We start from the raw sequence: 12,807 nt of genomic DNA on the forward strand, positions 1-12,807 counted from the left end.
CCCTAACCACCAGAAACCCTCACGTTAACTTTTATCGAGTGGAAAAAAGTTAGCGTTCATCCTTCAGCTTCACTGTGCTAATGTTATGCTAACGTAGCTGTTTTGCTAGCGATCACGTAGGACATCATTATATACTAGGCAGGCCAACTTCAGTAACCCTACAAACGTCACTGCTTAGTTTTCTGTCTTTATTTATGTTGGAAGTGATAGCAGAGCTGTACTTTTTAATTTTTTCAGATATCTCCCAGTCAGAACATGCTATATCATGTTTAGGTGGAAACTAGCGAGCTAACTTCCTGCTAACTTCTAACTCCGTTGAATTTAATAAATTCTGTTTTCATGGATGCATGGATGTTAAACTTAATTGTTACACCTGGTAAAGCAGCAACACTGATCATTTTATTAAGGATGAAAGAATTTAGACAGTTTTGGACTCTCAGTGATGCCGCAATGTCCGTTTGACTTTGGGACCTGAAGCAGATGGAGTTTTGGACCCAAAGTACTCCGCGAGGCTCCTGACTACGGCAGCCGTAATGCTTCCCTAATCCATCAAGCGGTGCAGCTTCATAGCTTACCAAAGTCGTACTAAAACATTTTTGACAGATTTTTGAGTGCCGTGTACCACATAAAATATGTTTGAGGTCAGTAAGCACAACCAGAATTCATACATAAGGCACACTGTCGATTTTTGTGAAAATTAAAGGATTTTAAGTGTGCATTATAGTGTGTAAAATACTTATAAAGAAGAAAAGAATATATCACGATATATATCGTTACCGCACATGCTTCAAATTATACTGTGATATGGATTTTAGGCCATATCACCCAGCCCTAATCACACAGTTGCTGCAGATTTGTCTGCTGAACATCCATGATGCAAATCTCCCCTTCCACCAAAGCCCAAAGATGCTCTGTTGAACTGAGATCTGGTAATTGGATGACAGTGAACTCACTGCCATGTTCAAGAAGCCCGTTTGAGATTATATATCTTCCCGGTGTTTTTCTGTCCAGTTTTAATGAACCTTTGCAAGTCGTTTTCTGTTCTGACCTGACAGGAGTGGCACTGGGGTGGGCTTTAAGGTTTGACATGTTGTGTGTTCAGAGATTATGCATAACTTGGCTCTAACAAATAGTTATTTAAGTTACTGTTGCCTTCCTATCAGCTCGAAGCAGTCTTGTCAGGGTCCTGGGTTTTTGACTGAAGTGTTTTGAGTTTCCTGTGCTTTTTGTCACTTTGTATTGTAAATTATATTCTCATTGTTGGTCTTTAGTTACTCCCTTAAGTCTAGTTTCTTGTATTCTGTGCCTAGTATTTCCCTCTGTGTATTATTTATCATCTCTAGCCTCTTGGTTCTTTCAGTTCTATGCCTTATGGTTTATGTCTCTGTGTTTCTTAGTGTCTCTGTCTCCACCGTGTCTAGTCCGCATCTCAGTGTTATACTTCCTGTTTTACTTTGAAGGTCTGTGCCTCATGGGAGTGTATCCTGCTTTGCTTCCTTGTCTTGTCAGATCTGATTTCCCCCAGCTGTGCTCTCCTTCTGTGTCTCATTCCCTTGTTATTCCCCAGTGTATTTAAGCCCTGTGTTTCTCATCGTCCCTCATTGCTGTGTGTTACTCTCTCCCCGTGTTTGCTTATGAACTTAGATTTCCCAGTGTAGTTTTGTTTTGTATGCTTTTCCCCTGCTAGCAAATAAAGCTGAGTTTTTTGAGTTTAAACCTTGTGTCTGAGAGCCTGCATTTTGGGTCCAACTCCTGCCTGCCACACAGCGCTTCTTGACAAGTCTAGCCATTCTCCTCTGATATCTGACATCAACAAGGCATTTTCTCCCAGGGAACTGCTTCTCACTGGATATTTTCCATTCTCCAGACACATTATGAAGAGGTGTTTTGGCATTATGCTGTAGACCCCCAAAAATGTGAGAGCTGTCAGCTGAGACTGGAGAAGTCACTTGGATGAGTGACGGAACGTTTCTTCCACTAAAAGCGCTACATCCAGATGAACAGAATCAACTTTTTGGAATTAGAGAGCTGTTGTTATCCAGTATATGTATTTCAAAATATTTTTTGGGACCGGAGGATTAACTTGCTCTGGTCTTGTAATGAGATGATAACTGTTCTCGGTCAATAGTCTGAAACATATGTGACACAGTTTTTATCGATGTAAATGAACGCTATAGGTGGTAATAAGATACTTTTCTGCCTCTAGGTAGAGCCAACAGAGTAGTCACCATTGAGATCTTGTCTTAATGGTAAGCTAACCTACCAGAAGACGTGAGAGCAGTATCAGAGTTCTCATCTAACTCTCTCCAAGAAAGTAAATTTCCCAAGATGTCACACTTATAGTCCGAGAAGTTTAAGTTGACAAGTGAGACAAACTTGAGCCGGACTTAATAGAGTCATGCTGTTACTGTACATGTTCACCATTCAAATACACACGTCCCACTCATTGCTGTGCATGCCAGCATGCGACCAATATAGCTGCAGCTCTTGTCACATGACTAAATTGAATAACGAAGAACGTCACACAAGACCACTAACAACAGCCCTCAATACCAAGGTTCCTAAAAACCCTACATCAGCAGGACAGGCAATGAGAGCAGGATGGGGAGAAGGGACCAAAAAAAAAAGGAGAAAGTCTACAATTGTAATTATTTCTCCTACAGACTATGCAGCTGCTTGCCAGTGGTCTAAAACCGCCAGGGAACAGTGGGCAACACAGACCGAGTTGCTGTGTCCGCCCCAGACACCAGCTCCAGTTTACAAACTAACTTTAGCCACCGTTTACAATCCAGCACATGCAATTAGACAGGACATTAAAGTTAGAGAAACATATCTTTATTTTCTCGAGAGCACAGAACGAAAATCCAACACTTTGCTGTGGAGGCCAAGCTCAAAGTGTCTTGTTAAGTTGTAAGTGGAGGTTGGATAAAAAGAAAAAGCAGTCGCAACAACAAGGTAGAGAAGAACCAACGAATAAAAGAAGCACAACGAGCCAAGATGAAGTCAGAAGGACAGATATCCACTTACACACTTACGCAAAGGCAAAAAGGGCATATCATGAAGAATTTTTTAACGAAGACGAAGATGGAAAGGAAACAAAGAAAAGCGTGTTAAGAGGATATTCTTCTGTATCCCGAATCCAAACAGAACATGAGATCTAAACATGACAGATTGTAAAATACGAGAGATGAAGAGAGACGAGACACGCAAGGGTGTGACCGCCGAGGAGCAGGAGAGTAAGCTCTGCTCTTTATTGTCTAATTGGCTCAACTTCAAGCAGCTCTAGCAGGAGCAGAGTAATTACAGAGCCCGTGGAGCTAAAGGGGAAGAAAAGGAAGATGGAGAGAGAATAGATGAGAGAGAGAGAGGTTACGTTCTCTGATTCTCAAAAATCCAGCTGCTTGCTCTGGTTCTCAGTCCGGAGAGGCCGGCTACGCCCACTCCCAGCTGTCAGTGCACACTGGCAAGCCCGTCACCCCCCCCCTGGCTCCTACCAGGTGTTAGCAGGGTGTTGTGTGAATCCAAATGTTAACATTTCAAGACTCTTCGTGTCAAAACAAATGAAGAAGCTGGTGTGGATTAGTGAGCACTGTTAGCTGTATTTCTTTTTTAATGTCTTTTATTAGCTGTCTGCTAACACTACAGCGGGGTTTCTGCTTTCGCTTTGAGTCAGTGGCTGGTGTTAGTGACTGTGGAGATGCCACCAAATGGAGCATATGCATGCATACCCACTAATAATACCCTCCACATAGTTTAGGTCAGGGTATTAACATAAAGGCGACCGCAGGAGCCCGAGTGTGGGAAGGCACTGCCCTTTATAGTTACTCTCAGCATGCATCTTATCATTCAAGGCATAAAGCAGAGAGGGCAGCAGGTAATGATGCACAATGGTATTTCATGAATAGGAACAAATGCATGTGCTACTAATCAACAGCTGCTAAATAAAGCAGGTTTTTGTGTGCACAGGTATAAAATGCAGTTCTGCTTGATAATATAGTCATAATAGATATAGACTGCAGCTGTTTTTGCTCAGAAAAATTAATTTCCCCTGATAGAGCACGGGAAAAAAATATAATAATAAAGCAGTCATTCTCTAATAACCGAGGGGGGAGAGAAAGAAAGATGAAAAAAGTAGATTTTAAGCTTCAAAGAGTAACATGTGTTTGAGACTTAGCCAGCAAGCTGTAAAAGTCCAGGCAAATCCAAGTCGTGCTTAAAGTTTTTAAAATGTTGTTCTTTCTTAATCCATGTAATAACCTACATAAAACAACGAGATGACATCATTGTGCTTACACTCTTAACTGTGCTGAATCTAAATATTAAAAAAAATTCCACCAGCTCTATTAAAAATGTGATTTTATTTCAGTAAACTCTTGAACTTAACATTGATTAGCCGTGAAAAAAAGGGGCAAACCACCCGGGGCTGCAACTCTGACCCGACACCATGACGGCACATCGTAAATAAGCACAGTCAAACGCACTGGATGGGGATTTATAGTATCACATAATCTACTGGAGCAATCATCTCATGCTTCATGGGCTGTTCAGAGGAACTCTGGACAGCTATATGTCAGCTAGAGGTTTCTCTGTGTTGTACACCCTGTGCATTTATTCAATTACACTCTGGCAGAGCCTTCAATGGTGGCCGGCGTAGCTCCAGAGAGGAGATAATAAGCAGGCAGCAGTGGGACAGCTGATACACCCAAACCAGATACACTTCAGTATCTGGTTTGGGGCCAGTGTTATCTGTCAAAGCATCTGTGATAGTGAAGGGACCAGCAGGCCTTGAGGGATTAGTTGTAAGAGCCATGAATCCATCTCCTCTCCAGCAACGCCTCAAACTCTGGCAAGAAGGAAGAGTGAGATGAGCAGCCCATATGTGGAGTTGATGATTTTTTTTTTTTTTTTTTTATGTACAGGAAAAATGTATTGTCTCTTAGACACACTGTACATGCAGAAATACCATCCAGCAGGACCTGTTTTCTAGAAACTGTATTCGTTGCTCTGCTGCACGCGTTGAGGATACTGCAGAATTTATTCTGCGTTCTACTGAAAGCAGAATGATGTTTATCTTGTAGGGTGCTTCTCCCTTTGAGATTGGATAAGATGGCCAGACATTAGTCAGGAGGGACTCACAGAGCTGCTACTCCTCTATACTGAAGGCAACCAAGGTCCTTCAGGCATCTGACCAGGAAGCCTCCTGGGTGTGTGCTAGATGAGGTGTTTCATGCATGTCCTACTAGGTGTAGGCCCTGCAGCAAACCCAGGGTGTGCTGGAGAGATTATGCCTTGGTACCATCTCAATGCCGTCCCGAGAAGAGCTGGAGGAGGTGGGATAAGCGGCAGACAATGGATATATAAATGATTGGATGGATATATGGTATGATTGATAAAGCAGAGTATGAGTATGATCACAATGATATGAATGGGATGTTACTGCAGTGCAGTTTAAACACACTCATTTTCAAAGATGGAAACCTGCAGAGGAAATAAAACCTGAGCAGATGCTTGTATGATTAGAACTTCAAAAGCAGGCACCTCATTGCATTTGGCAGAAGTGACTACAAAACATTTCCACACCTTGAGGGGCTAACGACAGTGCCAAGGTACCACAGCTGTTAATCAAAGCTTTATAAATGCATGGCAGCTATCCTGAATTCAAATGAGGACCCCTGTACCACCACCATGCTGCTGTCATCCCATCAGCCCCATCCCATAACTTTGATCAGAGCCTGAACCCACCTGGTTCTGAGTAAAGCTGGTTAATGATTCTTTCTGCATTCGCAGCAGCGGGCACCACTTGGAAATGTGCACTTGAGTATGTGCTCACTCAAATATACTGGCTGATAAAGTTGAATAGTGAAAGCTGTTGTTATAATCCGCCACAGTTTTTTTACTTCTCTGAGATCCACGTTCCAGAAACAAAAACTTTATTTGCAGGCATTCCACAGAGGACAAAAACAAGCAACCCAACTGCATCCGTTCGGAAAGCTGTCTCCCCATCAGTCGGAAGTTGGAGGGCTTGTTTTGACAGGCTATCTGCTCTTGGCTTTGGTGGTAAGAATAACAACAACATTTCTGTAGGAGCCCAACAGGACAACATGCACACATTTAGGGACAATCACAGACACCAGACTCAATGTTGGTGTTACTGAGCAACATTTCAGGGACACATACTTTGGATATTTCAGAAAAACTAGGTCACTTACTTATTTGATTTTTTTTCTTGGTTGAATCACTGATTCTTTAGCAGTGTTGTTTCTGTTAGCAAAAAAGCTTCACAGATATACAAAACCATAGCAGATTTACTTAAAGTAAATGTCTTAACTCCTACCTGTGGTTGGGTCTCATTTTTGAGGCAAATGACTCCTGAAATGTTTTGACTTGAGAGCACACGTACTCCACTTTTTTGGATCTCCTGCAGCTCCAACAGATTTGAAGTCATTTTTCCAAGCCTCTCACACATTGTTTCATGCCCCATCATCTCTGTTTCAGTGACTTTATTCCACAGAACTCATTTTCATCAGATTGGTTTCCACACGCGCCAACCAGCTGCTCATGCCCATAGAAATGGATTTTTGGCCCACAGCATGAATTGCAAATCAAGTATATTTACACTCAACATTTCTAAATGTTCTTAAATAAAGTTTTCTACCTTTCAATTTGTCCGTTAAATGACTTGCAGAGACCTGAAAGTTGCCTCAGAGCAATCTGCCTCATAAATCTAATTTCATTTTGTTGCCAGTGTGAGGTTATTATCACGTGCTAAATCAAGTTTCTAATGCTCTGTGGAGCATTAGAAACTTGTGGCTGTGGAGTGAAGGAAAGCTAAAGGCTTCCAAAAATATCTTTCCTCTGAAGTGCTGTTTAAAAAAAAAAAGCTGTACTTTGGGTTAAAGTAGTTCAAGTAGAAGGTTTTTAAAGGGTTCATGCTCTTCAATGAATTGTGACGACAGGCTATCAGAACTTTCTAGATAAAATGTGAAAAATGTTTCCTGTGATATGCAGATTAAAAATGTATGTTCTGCTTTGGGAGATAGTCTGCACTGATATATTCACAGTTTAATGTTAACACAGCTATTGATTTTTGTATAATTTTTAATGTTTTGTCTATTTAAAAGTAGAATGGGAGGCAGAGCCTTGAGCTGTCACGCCTCTCTCCAAAGGATCCAGCTCCCAGTTTGGGCCTGGGATATAGGCACCCTCTCTACTTTTAAAATTCAAGTTTGTAAGGCTTAAAATTTTCAGTTTTAGAAAAAGCTCATAGGAAGACCTGGTAACAGGTAACACTGAGTCATCCTGTATGCTGCTATATGCTCCGCTTTCTTCTACAGTTCCCTTTTTACTATAACTTAATGGGGCTCTGCTTGTGAAAAAGCAGCCAATGCCCAAAGAAAAACTTTGAAAGGCTTTCAAAAAACCTTAAAAAACTATTGTTCAAAACAACTTTTCAAATTTAGAAGAAAGTGTGGCTCCTTGGAAGCAAAATACAAGAAAATGAGGGGTTGCTCAAGACAAATTTAGAGGTATGTAAAGTATACAAAAGTAAACAAATTGAAAGCCATACAATGAAGGAATCCTATCACACTGTAGAAATGACAGCAGAAATAAACAACACTGCACAGTCTGTGTTCGTATGTCACCTGTAAAACAGCACAGGAACTGAATACAAATGCTTCCAAACACCAGCTTGAAGCAGGAATATTCTATTTTCTTTCTTTTGTTATGATGATCAGAAAATTAGTTGTAATAGTGAAGCATGTGCAGGATGTCCCATCCTTTTCCAGATCCAAACTATTTCTAACATATATTTTATCTTCTGCATTTCTGGTAGTTTTCCTGTTATTGTTAAACTAGACAGGATAATTTGTCTTCACTGATTTATTCTTTTGCTACCCATTTCTCCCAAGAGAGGTTACAAGAAATCTCCAAAAGTCCAAATAACAAGATTAATGATTTATTTTGACAACACAAAGACTATTATGAGGAGCAAACTGTTTCTCTGGGGTGTGTGATTGGATCACAATCACTGCCTCGCTGAGCCTTTTCTGAAAGAGCAACACTGAGGCTAGTTGTCAGATAATTGAAAAAGCTTCTCATTTGCCAGCCAAGATAGCCTTTCGCCTTGACATCACATTGTTGAAATAGCTTCTCTCCTTCTCTCTGTGTCTCTCCCTCTCTCTCTCTTGTTGTTCCTGGTTGAGTTGTTGAGTTTGATGAATGGTGTTGTGACAGAAGCCATCAAGCTAACACACACAGCTGTCCAGCCTACTGTGTCTGGTAATTAACTAACTGTCCACACTCTCTCTTGGCCAACACTTCGGATGGCGCTGTACTTCTTAGTCAAACTGAGTTTGCTTACAAATCCTCTCACATAGGCAGACTTTGGTGAAGACTTTTAAATTATTAGGTACTGGTAAGTATGTCACTGGTTGCCAAATTGGGAGCAATTTCCTGTAATGGCTCTCCTCTTCTATGAATAGTTTTCTAGCCCTAAATTTTTTTGCCAACTACACCCCAGACAGGTTAACAATCATCTATGCAATCCTCATGTAACTTCAAAAACACTCTTTGTGGTTTTGAGAACCTCCACTTAAGGCATAATGATTGATGAGTGATCTTTTCTGAAAGTTAAACTGAAATTAAATTGTTGCAGCATAGAAATTGCATCTTCTCTCTAAATTACTCATCCCATGTTCTCATTTGAGAACGAACGCACACAGTGACAGGCTGCTCTGAGCAACTGGGAGAAAAAGAAGCGCTGATGTATTTCCACAAAGTCTTTTTTAAATACATTACGACACTATGTTACACTGGAAAAAAAAGCAGCAACAAAGCAATAGTCGTCTCAAGGTGCTTTATATTTTAAGATGAAGACACTAAATTCGAACGACCACTTTTGAGCATGCACTTGGTGACATTGGGAAAGAAAAACCCTTTTAACAGGAAGGAACCTTCAGCAGGCTCAGGGAGGGGTTGATGGCGACGAGTATGAGGCAAAATGTGATCACATTTTTTGACTTAATCGTGAAGTATTGTGTGGGATATGAAGGTCAGGTGAGGTTGCTTGATATGCAGATGAGATTGTAGGGGATGTCTAAGATTTACATAAAATATTAGCTATATTCGACCTATATGAGTGAATTAACTAGGTCAGAAACATAAACAAAGACTATGTTCCCAATGGAAAAACCTGTGGAGGACTCTCGCGCCTCGAAACTTGCACTTGATCCCTGATACAGATTTCAGATATTGTACAGGCTCATTTATTAGCCAAACAAGTTTTCTTTTGAAACCTAAGATAAGATCTTAAAATATTACATTCAAGCTGAAATGAGACGAAAAAATATTTGACAGATTGAGAAGTTGACCTTACTAATTGTGATATTCAAATTAAAATGTCATTATTTCATACACTGGTACAAAAAACAGTTTATTTTGAAATTTCTGTTCCTCTGACACCGGTAAATACAGGGAAAGAGCTGTTTTACTTCACTGGGAAAAATAAACAGGAGCAGTAATGATCTGAGTGAGACTTGGACATTATATTTTAGGTCATTCACAATTTCTCTTTTTTGTTCAGAGTTTGTTGTTTGGGTTTTTTTTGTGTGGACATTTTTAGGATTTAATTGATATGTACGCTTTTGGGCCCTGTACTATGAAGCGAGTTCAGTATAGCCAAGGTACTTTCTCCTTTCTGGCTTCACTTACCCAGATATCAGCCATCAGGCTTTGCAGTCAGACAAAGTTGCTAATGTTCATGTTCACATTAAAGATATGTTGCTGGAAGTATCTGATTGTAGATAAGTCTACTGGTAACTGAGGGGTCTGGTTTTACAAAGAAAGATTATGTTTTTATGTTAGAAAAATATGCAGAGGTTAAACACATAATCTGGACTGAAAAAAAAAAAACAGCTGCTGCACACAAAGCAGCGATGTGAGTGTATGTGAGAGGGGAAACTCATTACAGTAGTTTAGTATTAAAAGCGCTGCATGAATGTGCGAGTGATTTCATGTACAAGTCGGCGCCTAAATTAGTGCATTCAGCAGAAAAAATGAAAGGAATGAAGTTGTGCTAAGACTCTATATTTATTACTGATGCTCATCCGGGAAACACAAAGACTAGAATATACTGAAAACCTTTAGACCCTTCTGCTATTTATGCACACAGGTTTGAGTGATGTTTCAGGAACGGTGATGCTATTTTCCAGAGACTTTGCTGGGCAACAGAAGGTAATTTCATACCTGTTAGGTCTACAGTATATGTTCGCATGGCGATTTACCCCTAGTAAGGAATGAACCACATTCATAGTCCAGGGTTAACCCCGACATTATAGTTTACCAGCCAGGAGAGTTAGTTAGCTAAATATATACAAAATAAAGAGCTATTGAGCAGCCTTCCTCCTTTTAGAGATATGTTTTTACCCCTTTTTGTGAAACTTCAATATAAACGAATGGCACACAGTCTCACTCACTATTGGTCAATAATCAGTTTGTCATCATTTCTTGGTACCTACCAGAAAGCCAGAAGAATCTTAGATTTAGAGCCAGAAATGACATGGCTTTTTTGTGGAATGTGTTTTGTTGAGGCTATTGTTGGTAGGAAAGCTATCTCTGCCTTTTTCGCTGTAAACAGATCCCTTTACTATATGACTAATGGAATCAATCACCAAAAAGTGACAGCTAATGTTTTTTTTAAATCATCCAATAATGTGCTTGCACCTAAATTGTATTCTGGCTACACTCCTATAAATCCATGATATGAAAAACATTTTTTAACATGGAATCTGACATGTTATGCAATATTTGCAATACAGAGATCATTACCTCACTCTCCGAGCAGCCACGGCATCATCTCCAAGGCCTAGCTTTGATTTTTGAAATAAACAGAGGCAACAGTGTGGTGAAGCTTGTTGCTTTCCTGACTCCAGACTGGCATGTTGAAACTGCTTATGCGCAGGGAATGATTTGGGGACTGTCGCCGGCTTAAAGCATCCATGAAAATGTATCCCATCTCTTCCAGACTTGGGTCAGACCACACTGCACAGACAGACGCAGCATTTTCCTTTGTTATGCTGACTCTTGTTGCCGTAGCTGCATTTCTTCCTCATGTTCCTTTCTCCATGTCCTCCTCTTCTCCCAAGGGGTTTATTTATCTTGGCATCAATTTTTGGTGGAGATTTCCTCTTATTAAGCAGAAAATTGAGATGTCAGCGACTGTGGTCGATATTACCGTAAAGTTGCAATTCATTGATTGTTGTGTTTGTTCTGGACTGGGCCAGTCGTTAGTAGGATTATATTAGACCTCATAACATCAAGAGGAAGCTCATGCTGGGAGGTCCATTGAAGAGGAGGAGGAGGAGGACACATATAGGTCCTTATTGCTCTGGGATTGTATGGATTCAGCCTGAGTTACCATGGATTTGCACAATGGAAAAGCTTGCTATAAATAACACGATGTTGTGCATATTTGTCCTCCGAGAAAACGAACGAAAACAGTAATACAAATGTGCTGTTGCTGGGAAACACTTGCATTTAGTGTTTAGTGAAGTGAAACTGATTATATTTGCTTTTGTGTTCTTCTTTGAAAAAGTTAGGTGGGGGTTTGGGGGTGATTTGTATCGTGCGCTGGGGGACGGTTTTCCTGCCAGCACATGGCCTTTCAAAATGAACTGATTAAAACTCTGGCCAATACAAACTTTGTCTCTATATTTGGACAACTACTTGGAACAACGTTTCTTGCCGAGGTTGAAAAGACAACTAATAGTCTCTAAAATGGAAATCTTACACAATTCGAAGAGGAGAAGGTTAAAAAGTTAACAAAAAGACTCACACAAGACGACAAAGGGATGCAAGCATACTTGTGGGTTCACATACATGTACCAATTACCTACCTACAGTCATTTACACAAACAGAGACAGACAGACAAACTTATGAACACACTCACTTACCAAAGAAAACAACCCAATGGAATCTGACATGCTCAAACTCTAACCTCAACATAGCAAGTGGTTTACTAATAGACCTACAAACCTTAGCCCATAAAAACATGTTATTTAGGCTGCCACTACTGGCTCTTTGAAATATTTTTGGTTTTTTCAAGTGCCAACGAATGACGCTTTTGGTAAATTTTAATCTCAAGGTGCCAAAGCAAATCCATGTGCTTAAAGAATTTGTGTGATTTGTGCCTTTAATCACTGCAGAGAGAAGACACAGCCCCATCTCAGAGGTATAAAGTTGATTTGTAGCAGCAAGATGAAAGTTACACAAGGACAAATCAACACTACACTAATCAAAAGCAGTGTATTGCTTCAAAGACAAAGCGCATTACTCATTTGTTACTGGAGCCTGACTGATACATTGGTATGCAATTTGTGAAAAAGCGTAGCACAGAAAAGTCTCAGTCACACAGCCTAGAAACCCCCCAGGTCACCTTGCTAATGAAAAAATATTTGTCCGACCGGCTCCTGGAGGTTACTGGCAGTAGCTTGGTGAAATAGTAAGGAGCACGATGGACTGAAAACCTCCTGTTTTTGGTTGATGAAAGACTGCAAAGGTCTGCTGCAGTTTGCATGAAGCCAATCTATGTGCCTACAATGGACACCAACTCCTCACCAAGTAGTAGCAAAACTTGAAAAAGAGCAAAAAAAACACAGGTATACGAAGAAAGTTCTGGCTCACATTTCAAAACTTTTACTTTGAAGTCTCCATTTCTGTTTTGCATTGCCCTCTTCACAGTTTCAATTCTACTTGGTGAGAAGTTGGCAAGTATCTTCCATTTAAACTACAGACAACTGCAGCAATCT

The 12,807-nt window shown here is 40.3% G+C and overlaps 1 protein-coding gene across 2 annotated transcripts in view; it reads right to left on the reverse strand.

Moving 5' to 3' along the window:
* svep1 (sushi, von Willebrand factor type A, EGF and pentraxin domain containing 1) overlaps window positions 1-12,807 on the reverse strand; it is a 108,160-nt gene that overhangs the window by 72,365 nt on the left and 22,988 nt on the right. The gene's annotated exons all lie outside the window — the stretch shown is intronic.

This window comes from Perissodus microlepis, chromosome 3 (assembly GCF_051167445.1).
Source record: "Perissodus microlepis isolate ML-2025 ecotype Zambia chromosome 3, ASM5116744v1, whole genome shotgun sequence".
Lineage (NCBI taxonomy): Eukaryota > Metazoa > Chordata > Actinopteri > Cichliformes > Cichlidae > Perissodus > Perissodus microlepis.